Source organism: Sus scrofa, chromosome 1, assembly GCF_000003025.6.
Source record: "Sus scrofa isolate TJ Tabasco breed Duroc chromosome 1, Sscrofa11.1, whole genome shotgun sequence".
NCBI classification, from domain to species: domain Eukaryota; kingdom Metazoa; phylum Chordata; class Mammalia; order Artiodactyla; family Suidae; genus Sus; species Sus scrofa.
Genome location: NC_010443.5, coordinates 188,041,323 through 188,059,738, shown reverse-complemented (window position 1 = coordinate 188,059,738; position 18,416 = coordinate 188,041,323). Strand labels below are relative to the sequence as shown.

The 18,416-nt window shown below is 42.2% G+C and overlaps 1 long non-coding RNA gene across 1 annotated transcript; it reads right to left on the bottom strand.

Moving 5' to 3' along the window:
• Positions 918–17,440, bottom strand: LOC110257018. Its single transcript, XR_002339168.1, has 3 exons — positions 17,068–17,440; positions 2,037–2,311; positions 918–1,471 (listed from the first exon to the last, which is right to left on the bottom strand). It is a non-coding gene; the product is annotated as an uncharacterized LOC110257018 (long non-coding RNA).

Here is an 18,416-nt window from a genome sequence, read left to right as displayed (position 1 = left end):
TTTACTGCACTTTATGCACCCTGTGTATAAAAGCTGTATTGAACATTTATGAGGGTTCTCCTCTAAAAAACTGCAGATCATAATAGAAAGTATGTTTTTGCATTTTTACCAAAACCTCAGACTCCAATAGACTGAGGACTTGATGGAGCCAAGAAATAAAAAGAGAGAGCTGGTTACCACAACATATAGTTTTCCTGGCACAAATAGATCTCTTTCACTCACTCCGGCCTTAAGGCAAATGAACAAAAGAACCTGAGCTGTTCCAGCACCCTTTGCCCAGGTCTGCCTGTGCCCTGCTCTTTCTCTCCACAGAGAGCAAAGGAAGGGAAGACATGAGGCAGGTCGTGCCCATGAGTTCCGAAAAATAGGGTAAAGGGAGATGCTGGGAGCCCTTTTCATTTTTTTCCCATCATGTATCTAGTATATTTTTCCTGACTTTCAAATTTTCAAATGACTGTGCATTGTTCAAACAGCAGAGGTCTAATTACAATGGCCTCCAAATGTTTGCATTAAGTAAGTTGACTTATTTCCAAGGTAATCTAGAAACAAACATTCACTGTGTTTATTGCTTGAAAAATACTTAAATATGCTTGGTTTCCTCCCAACTGCTTACATGTAGCAGTCGGGGTCCAACAGGGAAACCACTTTATCATTTTTTAATAAAGGGAAATCAATGCAGGGAATTAAGTACAAAGGTGACAGAAGAGGTGGACGCCAAGCAGGAGACAGTGTGACAATGCAGAAATGAACAATAGCAGAGAGAGATGAGGGGAGGTATTAGGTCTTCAGAGCCCAGTGCCAAGGTCACAGGATGTAGCTGGCACCTCCATGGACCTGTCCAGGAGGAGCTGGGTCACAGGGTATATGCAGCCATGCCAGAGGAAGCACTCAAAGCAGAGAGCTTCCTGTGAGCTCCCTTCCTCCTGCAACCCCCTTCCGCTCACCACTTCTGCTCCAAGCAGAAGCCAGCTGTAGGAGGCTGAGAACCAGCCTGCAGGCAGGGGTCAGCCCCATGGCCATAGAGAGCAGAGCAGAAGAGAAGTGAATCTGAGGGCACACACTGAGATCACACCTTCCTTGACCATTCTCTTACTCCTCAAACTGAAGGAAAAAATATATCTGGAACAAAATCTCTAGCTTAATGGATAATGGAAAGGCTAGATCCCAAAGGCTGCAGCAGCCAAAGAAACTCCACCTTACCCCTACCTGGGAGCTCAGTGCCACTCACCTAGAAAATCAAGGCAGCTCCCTTTCTACATTTCTTCCAGCAGAGGCTCTGTTCAATGGGACCTGTGGCAGACTCAGGGAGGGGATTAGTTGCCTCTTTCTTGATTTTCTTGACAGCGTTTCTGTATTTTCTCATACATATTCTCGCAGGAATTAGTCTGCAGCCTTTTATGAGCTGTCACAAGGAAAAATGGCTGTGGCACAAGCTGTTGGCTGACAGGGTGTTTTGCCACGTCTTCCAGAGCTTTGAGGTATAAGGAGAGAAAAGGAGAGAAAATGTAATGACAATGAGTGGTGAGTTGCATCTCCTGTACTCTCTGGGAAGTTACCAGAGTAGAATCACCTTTATCTTTCTTATTCTTTTCTAAGAAGAACAAAAAATGCCTAAGAGAAATATTCAGGCTATCTAAGGGTGGGGAACAAGAGCAGTTAGAAGAAAACAGCTGGAATGTATCTGCATGGGAGTGGACAAGAACACTCTTTCTGTGCCATCAGTGAATTGCTGCAGTGAGAAAGCCAAAATAGCAAGCTCTTTACTGCCAAATCAATTCCCCCTGTGGCCAGTTCCCATCTTCCCCTGCGTAGGTACCCAGGACACTTCCCAGCTGTTTGTCAGTGCTGCAATCTTCTCCACTGACTGAACCTCAGATCACAACGGAGCTGCCATGACTAAGGGAACTTCACATCAACATGTGATGGTGGGGCACAGAGAGTCTGGGCAAGTTCCATGGAGAAAGGACACTATACTAGTCAATGTGAATCAAGAAACACTGGTCTTTATATGAGTGACATAACTGGCATCTACTGACCATTGGTGTGTGCAAGACTGTCCTTGTAGAATCTTCCCAGCAACCCTATGTGGTCACCGTCTTGATTTTCCCGATGACACAGATGAGATTACTGAGGCTTTGAGGTCAGGTTATCTGTTTGGTGACACTTCTGGGATTCAAACCTAGGTCTGCCTCTCCCCTCAGATCCAAAGCTCCTCATCACCACTCTATTCTGTACATCAACTCTATGGGAGACTCAATGGACAGTGTGTATGTTCAGGGAAGACAGGCACTCACTTCTTCATCCATGATTTCTGGAAGAGAGAGTAAAACAAAATCCTTACCCATTTGTTCTCTCTGTGTAATATTTGAATGCAAATAATCAGTGAACTCTTGCTATCTATTTAGTCTGAATGACTGAGTCATATGATAGCTGCTGATGTTCTAGAAGCTTCTGTGATCTGAATCTCTCTAACTACCCAAACCCTATAGAAGGAATGCTCTATTTCTGTAACTTTTCTCCCAAGACCATCTCAGCTGAAATCACTGGAGACCAGAATTTTTCGGCTCAGATCCCAGTCAGGTCTGGAATGACTCAATTTCACCTGCAGGGAAGGTCGTTATTATAACAGCATTTTGCCCAAGATCCATTGTGTCTGCAATGACAGCTAGTCATTCAGGGGCCCACCCAGTCCTCCTCTTCTCAAGCCCATATACCTGGACTTTGCTCTCATCTTTGCTGCATTGCTGGGGTCCAGCAGGCTCATCTTGACCGTGCTGACCCTTCTCCCTGGAAGCTGATCCTGTCCCTTGGATTCTTACAACATTTATAGATGTAAAACAGCATGGGATGACACACATGTTGCACATACATGGCCAGTCCCCTTTCTTGTACCCACAGTGTTAGGGTGATCATTTAACTATCTATACCAGGATCCTTCGAGAGTGAAAAGGAGGACGAAACTACATGCAGACAACATCAACTCTACGGGAGGTATAAGCCAGGGCAGGTATAAGCCAGGGCAGTCCCAGAGTAGCATCCATCACTCATTGATCCTATCCTTCTCCTTTGTGATCACAGCAGCCCATCAGAGGTGAAAACTTATAACTGGTACTTTAGGACACTTACTCCTCACATTTATATGCACGCTATTTATTTTGTTTTTATCAGCATAAACTGGAGTGTTTACAAGTTTCCACATAAGGAACAATTCACTCTTTGAAGAAAAGGAAGCTATAATTTCTGCTCACAGATTATAATCTAGTTTTTGAAGGCAAGACAACATAAAATAATAAATAAATGCATAAAACAAGTGCACTTTATGAGTGCAAATATTCTGTTCCACAAATGAACTTCCCTGGGTGAGTGAGAATACCAGGCAGCAATTTGCAAGGTAGCCTAGGCTGGAATGTAATCATTTCATTGTTTCACTTGGATTGGATAGAAAATATAGCCCAGATTTTGAGTTAAAAAGTCCTGAAACTGGAGTTCCCATCATGGCGCAGTGGTTAACGAATCCGACTAGGAACATGAGGTTGCGGGTTCGGTCCCTGGCCTTGCTCAGTGGGTTAACGATCCGGCGTTGCTGTGAGCTGTGGTGTAGGTTGCAGACTCGGCTCGGATCCTGCGTTGCTGTGGCTCTGGCGTAGGCCGGTGGCTGCAGCTCCGATTCGACCCCTAGCTTGGGAACCTCCATATGCCATAGGAGTGACCCAAGAAATAGCTAAAAATACAAAAAAAAAAAAAAAAAAAAAGTCCTGAAACTGCATTTTCTATCTGTGTGAAAAATAGAAAATAAATGGGGGAGGGGACCATGTTCAGTGCAGCATTCACAATAGCCAAGAAACAACCTAAATGTCCACCAACAGATGAATGGATTCAGAAGATGTGGTGCATATATACAATGGAATACTACTCAGCCATAAAAAAGAACAAAAATAATGTCATTTTTGGCAACATGGAATGCAACTTGAGATTCTCATATTAAGTGAAGTAAGTCAGAAAGAGAGACAAAAACCACATGATATCACTTATATGTGGAATCTAAAATATTGCACCAATAAACCTATCTACAAAACAGAAACAGACACACAGACCTAGAGAACAGACTTGTGGTTGTCAAGGGGGAGATGGAAGGGAGAGGCATAAACTAGAAGTCTGCAGATGCAAACTATTACATTTAGAATGGATGGGCCATGAGGTCCTGCTGTAAAGCACAGGGAACTATATCTAGTCTCTTGGGATAGAACATGATGGAAGATAATATAACAAAAAGAATGTATATATACATATGACTGGGTCACTTTGCCATGCAGCAGAAATTGACACAACACTGTAAAGCAACTATACTTTCATTTTCCTAATGTAAAAAAAAAAATCTAAAAGAAAAGAAGTGGGTAAGGGGAGGAAGAGTCTTAATCTGTGGGATCTGGTTTCTTTCTCTCTCCAAGCACTCCCCGGGTAGAGAGTGTCAGAACTGAGCTAAGCTGTAGGACACCCAGCTGAGTCAGAGGACTACTTGATGGTGTAGGGAAACCAATCCTAACCCCTCACCCCCAACACACACACACACACACACACACACACACACACACACACACACACACATACATGCACACGCACATACACATTAAGATTTGGGGGAATCTAAAATATGGCACAGATGATCCTATCTAAAAAAACAGAAACAGGAGTTCCCATTGTGGCTCAGCAGCTACCGAACCCAACCAGCATCCACAAGGATGTGGGTTCGATCTCTGGCCTCATGCTTAGTGGTTTAAGGATTTGACATTGCTGTGAGCTGTGGTGTAGGTCGAGGTCATGGCTCAGATCCTGTTAGCTCTGGCATAGCCCAGCAGCTACTCCAATTGGACCTCCATATGCCAAGGGTATGGCCCTAAAAAGACAGAAAAAAAAAAAAAAAAAGAAAGACAGAAACAGATCATGGCCAAGGAGAGCAAACTTGGGGTTCCCAGGAGGGGAAGGAAGAGGGATGACATGGATGGGCATTTTTGGATGCAAACTGTTATATTTGGGATGGATGGGCAATGGGGCCCTCCTGTATAGCACAAGGAAAGGTGTGTGATTGGATCACTTTGCTGTACAACAGAACTTGAAGAAACATTGTAAATCATCTATACTTTAATTTTTTTAAAAGGAAAAAGAAAAGAAAAAAAGAGAGAGAGATTTGGGTAACCAGAATCATTGACATTTGAATCTCACCAAGTGTCCCTAACAGGAGAATGGGAATTTAACAGGAATGCTTCCTAGCATGAGATTCTAGGCAGCCCTTAAAAGACAGGGTGGATTTTAAAGGCAGGACAAGTCCTCAGGGGAGGGCTAAATTTCTCTAGATACCTTGCAATATGTGATTCTACATAAGGCAGGTATTCTGTGTAAAGTAACTAGTTTAGCAAGATTTCTCTAAACACCACTGTAGTACCTAGAGGCCAGTTTATTTTACTTTTATTTTTATTTTTATTTTGTCTTTTTGCCATTTCTTGGGCCGCTCCCGCGGCACATGGAGGTTCCCAGGCTAGGGGTCTAATCGGAGCTGTAGCTGCAGCTGCCAGCCTATGCCAGAGCCACAGCAACGTGGGATCCGAGCTGCGTCTGTGACCTACACCAGAGTTCAGGGCAATGCCAGATCCTTAACCCACTGAGCAAGGGCAGGGATCGAACCTGCAACCTCATGGTTCCTAGTTGGATTCGTTAACCACTGCTCCACGACGGGAACTCCAGTGGAGGCCAGTTTAATGCGAATTAAATTGCAATGAATATTTTCAAGCCAGACAAACTGTCTGCAAGATTATCAAGTACCCACAGACTGCCATAATGACCCAGAGGCACTAGTGAGGAGCTTGTGCAGAGCTGGTCTCTTAGGAAGATTCAGATGCAGGGTTAAAATTTTATGAAGAATTATGATTCTCGGTGATGAATGAAGAAAGCTAGAGCAAAACCACTCTGCCAAAAATGAAAGAGTGTCTTGAAGACTTGACAACAGTGGCAATACTGCCTGCCAATGCTCTGGAATAATTTATGAATCACACAGCAATTGAGTGGTTTAACAACAATTACCAGATGATGAATGTGTACTTGGAAATGTTACTATTTTTGCAATAATATAATGATATCAAATTAACAAATTCTGGTTTACTCCTATATCTGAGGGTTTGAGGATACCGATCACTTAAATATGCATAGGTTTAACCCCTACTTGTTGGAGACCCTAGTGATCTCTAATGACGTCCTGAGTAAGAACCTTCTGTACTTAGAAACATGTAGACTCTATGTGACTCAAGGATGGATTGATCTGATTTTTATACTTACCCAGGATGGTAGGAAGAATAATGGCCCCTCAAATATGTCCAGGTCCTACCCCCAGGACCTGTGAATATGTAACTTTATGTGGCTAAAGGGACTTTGCAGTTTTAATTAAATTAAAGACCTCAAGTTGGGGAGATTATTTTAGATTATCTCAGTGGGCTTAATGTATCCATAAGAGTCCTTTATAAGCAAAAGAATGAAGTAAGAGAGTCAAAGTCAGAGAAGGAGATGTGATGACAACAGAAGCAGAGGTTGGAGTGATTTGAATTAAGGGACCATGAGCCAAGGAATGCAGATGGTTTCTAGACACTGGAAAAAGGCAAGGAAGTGGATTTTCCCCTAGAGTCTCAAGTAGAAACTCAATCCCTTCTTGCTTTCAGCCAGAGTCTTCATTCCAGCCCAACAAAACCTATTTTGGATTCCTAACCTCTAGAAATGCATGAAAATAAATGTTTTAAGACACTAAATTTGTGGTAATTTGTTACAGCAACAATAGAAAACTAGTATCTTTCACTGTTGTTTTCTTCATTTCTTTGCCTCATAAATTCAAAACCCAGTAAGCCAAGTCCAATACCAAAGGAAAATTCAACAAAGCCTATTTAACAAAGCACAAGAAAGATGTCATATAGATCCAAATAAAAGCAAGAGAAATATGAAATAATACTATAAGTTTATGCCATATTAATATAGCATAAACTTATAGTATTATTTTGGTTAAAATTATAGTATTTATTGGTTACACTTATAGTATTATTTTGGTTAGTCAGTAATTCAATTTATTTAAATATTTTCAGTGTCTCTTAAAAGTTATATTAAATTAACCACAGACCCCTAGCAAGGCTCTCTTCACAAAAATCTCTTTCGCATATTTCATGGGAAACTGAATATTTAAAAGGTAATACATTTAAAATGCTAGAATTTCAAAAACTTATATTCTGATGTTGTGACAATCTTTGGGGGGATTTTCCTCTAATTTCCCTGAGAATTTCCACCTCTTTGGGAACTGCCCTTTCATCTACAGGGCCTAAGTTTAATCTTCCTTTCTAGCCAGTGTGAACTGGAACAAGGAAGAGCCAGAAGGAACTCCTGACCCAAGCTAGGCCAATAATTTCCCCCTGGGAATCTAGAATTTGAGCTGTGAAATTCAGAATCTAGGAATTGGAAAGAGTGACTTTAACGTCAGAAATATAGAGGGGGTAGTTCCTATTGTGGTGCATCGGAAGTGAACCTGACTAATATCCATGAGGACCTGGGTTCAATGCCTGGCCTCGCTCAGGGGTTAAGGATCTGGCATTGCTGTGAGCTGTGGTGAAGGTCACAGATGCGAAGGTCTGTGAATTCCACATCTAAATATTAAGGCTTCCTAGACCTGGTTGTCATTAAACTCCTTGGATTCCATAAGATACTCCATGTGGCAAAGTGATTGGCATAAGCAGCAGCAGTTCCTACCCCTCCCAGTGTGATTTGCAGGCCCTCTGTGTGGTGGAGTGTTTCCCTTTCCCTTGTACCTGGGATGCCCCTGTGACCTGCACTAAACAATGGAGTGTGGTAAAAAATGATGGACAAGTTTCCACACTTCCTCAGTCTGTCTCTCTGCCCTCCTCTGCTTCCTACATGAACAAGTGCAGTGTAGCCTCTTGGATCATCAGAGACTTGTTACCCATTTACCGCCTTCATCCCAGTGAGGAGCCTGTCAATCACCCAACATGAGAGTGGGGCAGTGAGGCTATTCTATCCCTGCCAGCAGATCATCAGTTTAGGAGCAAACCTCGAGATCCCAAGCCTGACCCAGATCAGGAAACCCATCCATCTGACTCAGAGATGCACAAGCAATAATACTTTCATGGTTTTAAGTCAGGGTTTGAGGGTTTCTATCATGAAGCAACAGCTAATTGATATATCCTGATTTGTTGACCTGCCTGTTTCTTCTCTTATTTAAGAAATATCCAATCAAGTAGTTAATAAAGACCAGGTAAGCCCTTATGCGAAGACTATGAGCTTACTATGCTGTTACTGTTAAACAAAGCCCCTACTCTCATAAAGCTAGCACTCTAGTGAGTTTGGTGCGGGAAGTAGGGGGGATAGGCAATAAAGTAAGAGAGTTCAGAAAGTAAAAATATGGCATGACACATGGAAAAGAATAAGACAGGATTAGGAAAATAGGGAGTGTGGTAGCAGGAGAGGAAACTGGTATCTTATAAAGAATGTGGGGGCGGGGGGGGGGTGGGGCGGGGATTATCGCAATATGATGACACTGAGCAGAGACTTGAGTGTGGGGAGTGAGTAGGCCATGCAAATATCTGAAAAGAAAGCATTCCAGACAGGAAAGAGCAAATTCAAAGGCCCTGAGCAGGAGGGCGCTTGGCATGTCTGTACAACAGATGTGTATTTTCTGGACCAGAGAGGTGACCGAGAGAGCGGCCACAGCAGAGGGCAGAGCTGTGGCCAAGTGTCAGGCCTTGAGAGTGCTGATAGCAACTTGGGATTTTACTCTGAGCAAGATGGGAAGCAATTAAAGTGCTATGATCCCAGTAGTTCAGGGAAATGAATCACATTTCAGAACTCTCACCCTGGTTGTAGTGTGAATAAACCCTAGATGGGTAAGAAAGGAGCCAGCTGCAAGAATCAAGTGGAGGTGATGGGGATTTGAATCAGTACAGTCACAGTGGAGAAAGCAGGTTCTGGACCTGTTTCCACAGGGGTGATTACAGGGTTTGCCAAAGGCTTGGCTGCAGGGTGTGAACAAATGAGGGGGGATGACCACAGTCAGGTTATGGCCTGACAACTATAGGGACAGGCAATGGAAATGGGGATTTAGAGAAATCAGGACTTTGGCTTTGACAGTGCTTTTATACAGCCACAAGGATAACATTAGGTAGATAGTTGGCTGTAGAAATATCAAGCTGAGTCAGAGCACTGAACTGGAGGACATGAATTTGAGAGTGTTTGTGTGTAGTCCGACTTGAAAGACTCTGAACCTGAGAGAAGTCCTGCATGGAGCATAGGTGGAAAAGAGAAGCAGCCCTGGGGCTCCCTCATGATTACATCCTGGGAGAGAGGGAGAACAAGCAAGAGCTGAGAAGGGAGGCCAGCAAGGAAGAAAGAGAACGATGGGGCATTTCTGCCACCAAGTTCCTCTCTTTCCTTTTCAACCTAGCTTGCGCTGGTTTCTGTTATTTATGTCATGGGCTAATATATGGGGTCTTGTCTTTTCTTTTTTGTTGTTGTTGTTGTTTTTTTTTGTTTGTTTTTTCTTTTTAGGGCCACACCCAAGGCATATAGATCCGAGGCTAGGAGTTGAATCAGAGCTGCAGGTGCTGGCCTACATCACAGCCACAGCCATGCCAGATACTTAACCCACTGAGCAAGGTTAGGGATCAAATCTGCATCCTCATGGATGCTAGTCATATTCATTACCACTGAGCCACAATGGGAACTCTTAATGTATGGAGATTTTAAACAGAGGTACTCCTGTTGCTCCTTAGTGCTCCGTGCACTGGATCCAGCATATTCAGGGCTGCACGGGGAGGGCAGAAACAGAAAGAAAGACTTTTTTTTTTTAAGTCATAGCAGGCATAAAACCCAGCATTTTTAATTTGTGAAAACTAAGAGTATAAGAAGAGATGCAGTTTTGTTTTGATTTCTAAAAGAGCTGAGTGGAAGAGTGAGCCAGAGCCTGGGGTAGAGCACAGACCAGGCAGGAAATAGTGAGGGATCAGGATTAACAGGAGTTTCTCCCCCAACAGGAGGGAGATAGGATCCCTTCCTGAGAAGCTGGAAAGAGAAATCAGGAGCATCTAGATGCTTCTGAGAAGCCTTCCTGGCCTACCCTTTGGCTGCCTCTCCACTCCCACTGCTCAACCAGGGTGGAAAGTCCTGGGGGGAGGGGGATGAAGGGCCAACCAAGACTGCCCAAGCAGGTTTGAAAATCCTCTGCTAAAGGCCCTTGCTCCCCGCTTCCCATCCGGAGTGTGAAAGGTGTGGATTCAAAATATATGCGTCTCACACTGATTCGGGAGGGGGCAGCAGAGTGGTCATGGTGGTGCTGAGTATTTAGGCAGAGAGTGCCCAGGCAAGCAGACACCTCTCATGGCCCCTGTGAATTCTACTAAAAGCCAGCACAAAGCACAGGTCAGATTCAAAGACTTCCTCATGTCTCAAGAGGGGATGTGGAAGGTGGCTTCGAGTGCCTTCAGCTCTTCCAAGGAGCTGTCACAGGCAAGGTCCCTAAGGTCGAGGGTGGAACGCTAAAAAGCCTGAGCTAGATGGAGGCTTCTGCTGAGGCTCAGAGCAGAGGCAGTGACAGTAAGAACCAGAGGAGGCCACTATGCATTGATCCTGGGGGTTACAGAGAAAGGAGTTATATCTGAGCAGTGCTGATAAATTTTAAAGTGGCTACACTTGCAGTGGAAAGATGCCTGCTCAGTCTGGACATCAACATTATTGTTGAACATTCTGCGTTGCTTATTCAACATCTGTAAATTCTACTGAAATTATTTTGGTGACATTTTTGTCACTCAGAATATGGGCAGTCCCCAACTGGTGGTTTGAAATTTATTCTGCCATATGAATGGTGTTATACATAGAAGTTAGTTTCCATATTCGTTCATTAAATGTAGGTGATCCATAATAGAAATGAATTATGACTAGCCCAGTTGGGGCCAGAGTCGTAGAGTGGAAAGAGTATTTCAGATTCCTAGCACCAACTTCTCACTGTGGATCCTCAGCTACATGCTCAGCTTTTCTGGGCTTCAGTTTTCTGGGCTTATATGTAAAATGGGAATAACAATATCATTTCTTGTAGGTTTGTTGCAAAAATTAGTAATTTCCATTAGACACCCAAATCATCAGTGTAATTGGCTTGGGGTTAGAAAAAAATAAATAATCTGACTTTTTAAAATCTCCTGAAGCTAGGGATGGTTCATGTTTCCTTAATCCTCATAGAAATATTTGCTACAAAGTGGGAAAGATTTATAATATAACTAAATATCTAAATAAGGGCATTTTTAGTAATTCTTTTAATAACAAAGTCAACTAAAATTTACAGTACCATGAGGGAAAATCATTTGAAATGGGATGATTGTGCTTTATTAAGCAAGGTGTATCTATCTGTCCAAGCCAGCTTGGTGTCTTTTCTCTTAGGATTAGTTTGGGCTGCATATATGAGAAAAGCCCTAAAATGCATAAACAACATAGAACTTAATCTCTCTTATACATATAAAAGTAATCTTGAAGTTAGCAATTCATGACTAGTATGATTACTTCACAAAATCGTCAAAGTCCACAACTAATTTGCCATCCTTGAGCGTGGCTCTAGTTCCTCATGGTCCAACATGGCTGCTAGAGCATCAGCCATTGCATCCACATTCTGGGCAGCATGATGAAAGAAAGAACAAAACAAATAAAAACAAAAGACCGACTTCTTTGAAGTCCCACATAATAATTTCATACGTTTATTAGCTAAAATAATGACTTTATCTAGCTGCAAGGAAAGCTGAGAAACATCCTCTGAGTCTTGTCTTCCAAATAAATTCTGGGTTCTGTTACTAAGCATGAAAGAAAGAACAGATGTCAAAAACAAGCAACCAGCAGTCTTTGCCACACTGCTAATGAGTCAGTAACTAAGCTCTTGCCTCTAAGTTTCAGCTTCTCCCTTTGATACTCTGCTTTGTGATGCTGAGGATGGGACTCTGCAAACCACACTCTGCTTTGCCAATATTCTGGAGGGAGACTAGAAAAACCGAGGAGGAAGAGTACTGTTCCTATTGGCCTTATCCAGCTTTGCCTATTCTCCCTGGCTTTGGCAGTTCTTTCCAGAAGCAGCAGTGGATCCCAGTCGGCAGCTTTTTTCACCACTCAGAGACCAGCCTCCCTTCCTTACTTTGGCTGCATCAGCATCAGACCAGCTGGCATCCCTACCATGGACTGAATCGTGCCCATGCACAAATCATAGGTTGATGCCATAACCCCTAATGGGACTGTATTTGGAGAGAGGCCTAGTAGGTGGTAATTAACGTTAAATGAGGTCATAAAGTGGGGCCTATTTCAAATCTCTATCTCTCTCTTCACTAGTGCTCCCCCTCCCAGGAAAGGCCATGTGCCCACATGGCGAGGAGTTGGCTATCTGCAAGCCAGAAGAGAGCTCTGGTCAGAAACTGGTCATGTTGTACCTGAATCTTGAGATCCTGCCTCGGGAACATCATGTTTAAGTCACAGGTATTTTTTTCATGACAGCCTGGGTGGACAAACACAAGCCTCTCCTCAGAGGTCTGAGTTTTCAGGCCCCACAGGGTCCCTTCTCCAAACCCCTCCTTCAGCCCCCCACCCCCCAACTCAGGAGCAGTAGCTGTTTTCATCAGTTGCCAATTCGTGTGTGTCTGTGTGTGTGTGTGTGTCTTTTTAGGGCCGTACCCACAGCATTTGGCAGTTCCCAGGCTAGGGGTCAAATTGGAGCTGCAGCCACTGGCCTACACCACAGTCACAGCAACAGCTGATCTGAGCTGTGTCTGTGACCTACACCACAGCTCACAGCAATGCCAGATCCTTAACCCACTGAGCAAGGCCAGGGATTGAACCTGAGTTCTCATGGATACTAGTCAGGCTCATTACTGCTGAGCCATGATGGGAATTCCCATTAGTTGCCAAATTTTTGATATCTTATGTTTCCATTTTTACCTTTTCAATCCTTCTATATCTAGTTAACTCTTCATACTAAGGTGTTGGTTGGTTGGTTTCATTTTTTTTTAATTTTACTTCTATTAAAATAAATGGTGGTGGATTCTGACTGTTGACTGGACCTTTATCCATATAATACGAAAAGCTCCAGGATAATCCCAGTTGTGGCTACCGACACTTCCACAGAAGTGTCCATCTATAGCACGTTTCCCAAGTTTCGCACGTCCCCAAACACGTCTCCACCACACTCCACCTGCCACTTCACATCTCTGCTCATTCCTGGTCTCCACGTTTACCACCCGATGGTCCTATACCTAGACTCTTCCTCTCCCTTTACCCAGCCGGAGGATGTACTCGAGTCTTGGTTCCCTTCCCCCATAGAACACAACTTCTCACATCCCTGCCTTAGAATTGGGCTGCACTGCTGCCCTAAATCTGGGCCCAGCATTCCATGTTTTTCTGGCCGGGATAAGGATCATAATCTAAAAATTATTCCCCCTCAACCAACTCTCTTAATCAAGCTGCTATTTTTTGAAAGTTTCAGAACTTTTCATTTTTATAGCCTGTGAGTTCTCCAAATAGTTCCAGTTTGTTCTCCTGATGGCAGAGAAGGGAATTCCACAGATGGAATAGGTGGAGCACTTATGTAAGAAATAATTACTTTGTCAGGAAGGCAGGCATTTTAGGTTGGGGGCAACCTGAAATAACTTTATACTTAGCTGTGCATTTAAGGAACCAATCCCAAGCAATATATCAGCTGCACACATTTTCAGGTTGCTTTTGCACACCCGATATTTTTCTGCATCATCTTTTTCATCCTATATTTGAATTTTTTGGTGTGTTTGCATATATTGGATGCAATGAAATAATAAAAAACTTTTGGGAGAGTTTATCTTTCTTTTCAGAGCAATATTCTTCTTTTTACTATCCGCTGCTTCTCTCCTTAGGCTATCTGGTTTAGTTTAATAGACTTTCCTTATCACCATAAATCCCACAATCACTAAAAAATGCTAGGGAACAAATATAAAGCACTCTGTTAAAGTGCTCTCTTATCAAGTTATCTCGTAGAAGATAATAACATTTTTAGGCACAATTCATGTCAAGAATCTTGTTTGCCTGAAGAATACTTCTTGTAAACATGTTTTTATAGCCTTAGGTATGGGTGAGGAGTGAGGCTGGAGAAGCATTCACTGATCTAAATTCCCTTGCTTTTTCTGTGGCTGAAGAAAATGAAAACCCTCACCTATGTTCTAACATGAAAAGCTAAATTGCAATAAGCAGACATTTTCAAAATACCTAGGAAGCCTCAGGACAAATAATGATTACACTGACTCAACACAGTGATCATTGCAGCCTGTGCCAATTTCTGTTTTTCCATGCTTCTCAGGAAACCTGGCATTTATACCCACAGGGACTGTATTTTTTTAAAACCAAGGAACAAAACATACCATCAATTCAGCATAAATTTCCTCATGTATACATCTGAGAATAATAGGGAAATAACAATGGATGGCTGTCCCAGGAAATTGGAGTATGGCTGCTACAAACACACTGGATGTGCAAAACATACCAAGCAAACCAAGACAGGATTTGGGGAAGCTTCATCCTAGTGTAAATACCCCAGGGTTGGCACACTTCTGTAAGGAGCTAGAGAGAAAATATCTTAGGTTTTGTGGGCCACAAGATCTCTGTTTCAACTATTCAACTCAGCTATTGTAGCACAAAAGCGGTCAGAAATAATGCTTAAAAGAACCGGCTAGAGTGTGGTCAATATCACTTATTTTTTATTTTTATTTTTTAAAAACAAAGCAGGCCGAGGGCCATTTTGGACCATGGATCATAGTTTTAGCAACCCTGATCTAGAATATCCAAGAGTTACAAACACACCACCAACAAACAAACAAACAAAAAAATGGCACTCTGCCCTTCTAGTATTCCACATAATAAGCTACATATGTTACACATGTAAAACTGTATCCAAAATATTGTCCTTTTCCTTCAGCTTCCTGAATTGAGGCAATGAATTTTCACTCCCATAGAAAAAGGCATTTAGTGCCATTTTATCATTTCCCATTTGCTAAGGTTGTATATCAAGGTAAGACATCGTGACTAACAAGATCATTTACGGGCTAGGCCTGGGTTCTAACTTAACCTCTTTCAAGAGGGTAAGTATAAGAGCATTCCAGGCCATTACAAACCAAATAACCCAGCCTGGACAGGTGAAGGCTCATGCCTCTAATGGCACTCAGGAAAATCAATCAGCCAAGACAAACAGAGAAGGCTGTCAATGTAATGTTGACAAACTGGTGGGTGGTTTATTTGAAAGGAAAGGAAGTGGGTGAGGGGAATGTTTGGTTGAGCAGTAGAGGACGAAATTCTTTTTAGACCCTGAGGCAAAGGTTCAAGTTCAGGGTTGAGGTTAATGGGTTCATGAAGAAGAGGCTTCATCGACTAGAGTCTCATGATCTGGTTCTTATGGGATTATTATTATTGGTAAATTATCAAAGTTTAAAAAAAAAAAACCTTAAAATAATTGTGCTTAAAGTCCTCAGAGGAGGGGAAATAATATTAATAACTAATATTTGAGTGTTTATTCTAGCTTTACATATTACCCAATTTAGTATTTATTATTATTAGACCCAATTTATAGGTGAGGAAATATGCTCAGAATGGTTAAGTAATCGCCCAAAGACAGACAGATATTAAATGGCAGGGCCAGGGTTTGTAAGTGAGTCTGTCTGACTTGGAAGTTGTAACTCTCGATCTTTACATCATACAAAGTTATTTTCTCCCCTCACTTCTTGGTGATAGCTAAATCTTCAGGTTGTAAAGGATTTTGAAAGTAATTTTTGAAGAGATGATAAATTAAGTTCTAACTCTCAAGTTCCAAAGACACTCGAGATCAAATTTTACTCCCACCGAGTTGCTTAAAGTTCTATTACTGAGACAAGGATGTCTTAAATTTGGAAATTTTTATCCTGGGTCAAAAAAAGAAAAGAAAAGAAAGAAATTGGAGTTTCTTGTTGGCTGAGGAGGCTAAGGATCTGGCATTGTCACTGCTGTGACTCAAGTCACTACAATAGCTCAGATTTGATTCCAGGAACTGCTGGCATGGTCAAAAAAAAAAAAGAAAGAAAGAAAGAAAGAAAAAAAGAAAAGTAAAGAACTGGCAAAAGAAGGAATGTATTAAATTTGATATTTAATTAATTTTATTAAATATTTCATTTAATTACTATGTCTCCATGAAAGTCTGGACAAAATATTTTAGGGTCAGCACATTGATGAAATTAAAATAGAAAATTCCAGTTTACATCAGGTGCATGATGGTGGAGAGGGAATCTTATTCAGATGCAAATAATGAACAATCTAAAAGATAAATATGCATGTGTGGGGGTATGTTCACTTTAAAGAGTATTCGTTATTACAGCCGGCTAGTCTCTTGAAGGAACCTTCATTTTATGCATTATTCCTTCGTTTCTGATATCTACAGCACATCTGACAAGTCCTAACCTTGCAAATTTAAGAAATTCTGCCATTAATGTGAGGATTGTATCACCTCATTCTTTGACGTGGTTTTCATCCCTGACACATATGTCCCACTTCCTCCCTTTTTATCATAGAATTGGACACATTTATGTAATCCTAAACCTGAAGTCCAATTTTTTTTCCTCCTACTTTGGTCTTTATGACTTTAGCTTGTGGGTTTGGTCACTGGAAGCAACCCCTGTTTCTCCTCTGCCCTCCCTCCCTCTCCCAACAGACATTACAAAGCTTGAGAGCAGGGAGAGGAGAGCCTCAGGAAGAGGGCTTCACACTAGTTAAAACATGTAGGCTTTGTTATTTATTTAAATACTTTCTTTGGCTCAAGAAAGTCGAATAGAGGAAGTCTGAGGAAAAACAGCTCCCTCTGGGAACTTGGCTTCAGCTGCTTCTCCTTGTTTGAATGAAATCATCTTTGATTCTAAACTTTGTGCCTCCAGAACCAAGCTGATTTTGAAATGTTAGGCATATTCCAGGACCCAAGACTGCAAGGAGTTAAACTGTCTGCAGATTATTTAGACCACCCACCTGCAGTAGATGCTCGGTCTGTCCAAACTCCACCAAAACTCGAAAGCCCGTCTCTCTCTGTCCAAATAGTGCCCAGGAGGCTTTGCTCCCCTTTAGAACTGCTGAGCTAGACAGGAATTTTACTCCTCTGGCGCAGTGTCCCTTGCAGGTGGAGAGAAAGGGAAATTAAGACACAAATTCCATTGCTAGTGAATAAATGTTGGGCCTAGGAGACCAGTCCATCCAGAACTGGGGAGGGAAAATTTGGGCTTCACATACTTACACACTGGGCTTCCACTCAAATATTTATTTTTATTATTTTTTTTCAAGGCATTGGTTCCCATAGAAAAGCATTCCCTTTTCAGTAGCATAATCACATGTGAAATAAGAAAACTTCTGTGTTGAAATTACTTTCAGATCTTCTCTATGGGTCAAGCAAGCAAAACACTCACATCACTTTCTATTCAAATCCATTTTTTAAATAAAAGCTTGGTTCATCTTATTCCCTATGAGTTTTGCTGTGTCCAAAAGAGCAGATCCACTCTTAAAAGTTTGGTACTACTGGTGGCATTTAAAAGAATGAAGGCTGTGAAAATGTGGTGAGCTGGATTCTAAGAATGACCCCTAAAGAACCTCACCTTTTTTTTTTTTATTATTTAATTTTTTTGTTCTTTTTTAAGGCTGCACATGCAGCATATGGAAGATGGAAGTTCCCGGGCTAGGGGCTGAATTGGAGCTGCAGCTGCCAGCCTAAATCATAGCCACAGCAACATGGGATCTGAGCTGCGTCTGTGACCTACACCACAGCTCAAGGCAACACCGGAATCTTCACCCATTGAGGGAAGTGAGGGATCGAACCTGCATCATCATGGATACTGGCTGGGCTCATTTCCACTGAGCCACAATGGGAACTCCAAGACCCTCATCTTTGTATAGTTTCCTACCCTGTGAATAAGATGGGACATTACTCCTGTGATCATGTCACATTGCAGGGCAAAGGGATTTTGCAAAATGCAACTAAGGCTGTAAATCATTTGACTTTAAAATAGAGATTATGTGGGTGGACTAGGTCTAACTACATGATGCCTTTATATTATTTTTTAATTTTTTAATTTTTAAAATTTTTGTCTTTTTAGGGCCTTACCCATGGCATATGGAAGTTCCCAGGCTAGCAGTTGAAGTTGATGCCTTTAAAAGCAGGGAATCTTCTCTGGCTGGTGGCAGAAGAGGAAGTCAGAAAGGTTCCCAACAGAGGAAAGACTGGACACACCGTCTCGTTGGTTTAAAGAAGGAGGGGCCACGTGATGGGGAAAGGGCACAGCCCCTAGGAGAGTGGCTCCTCGCTGGCAGCCAGCAATAAACTGGATTCT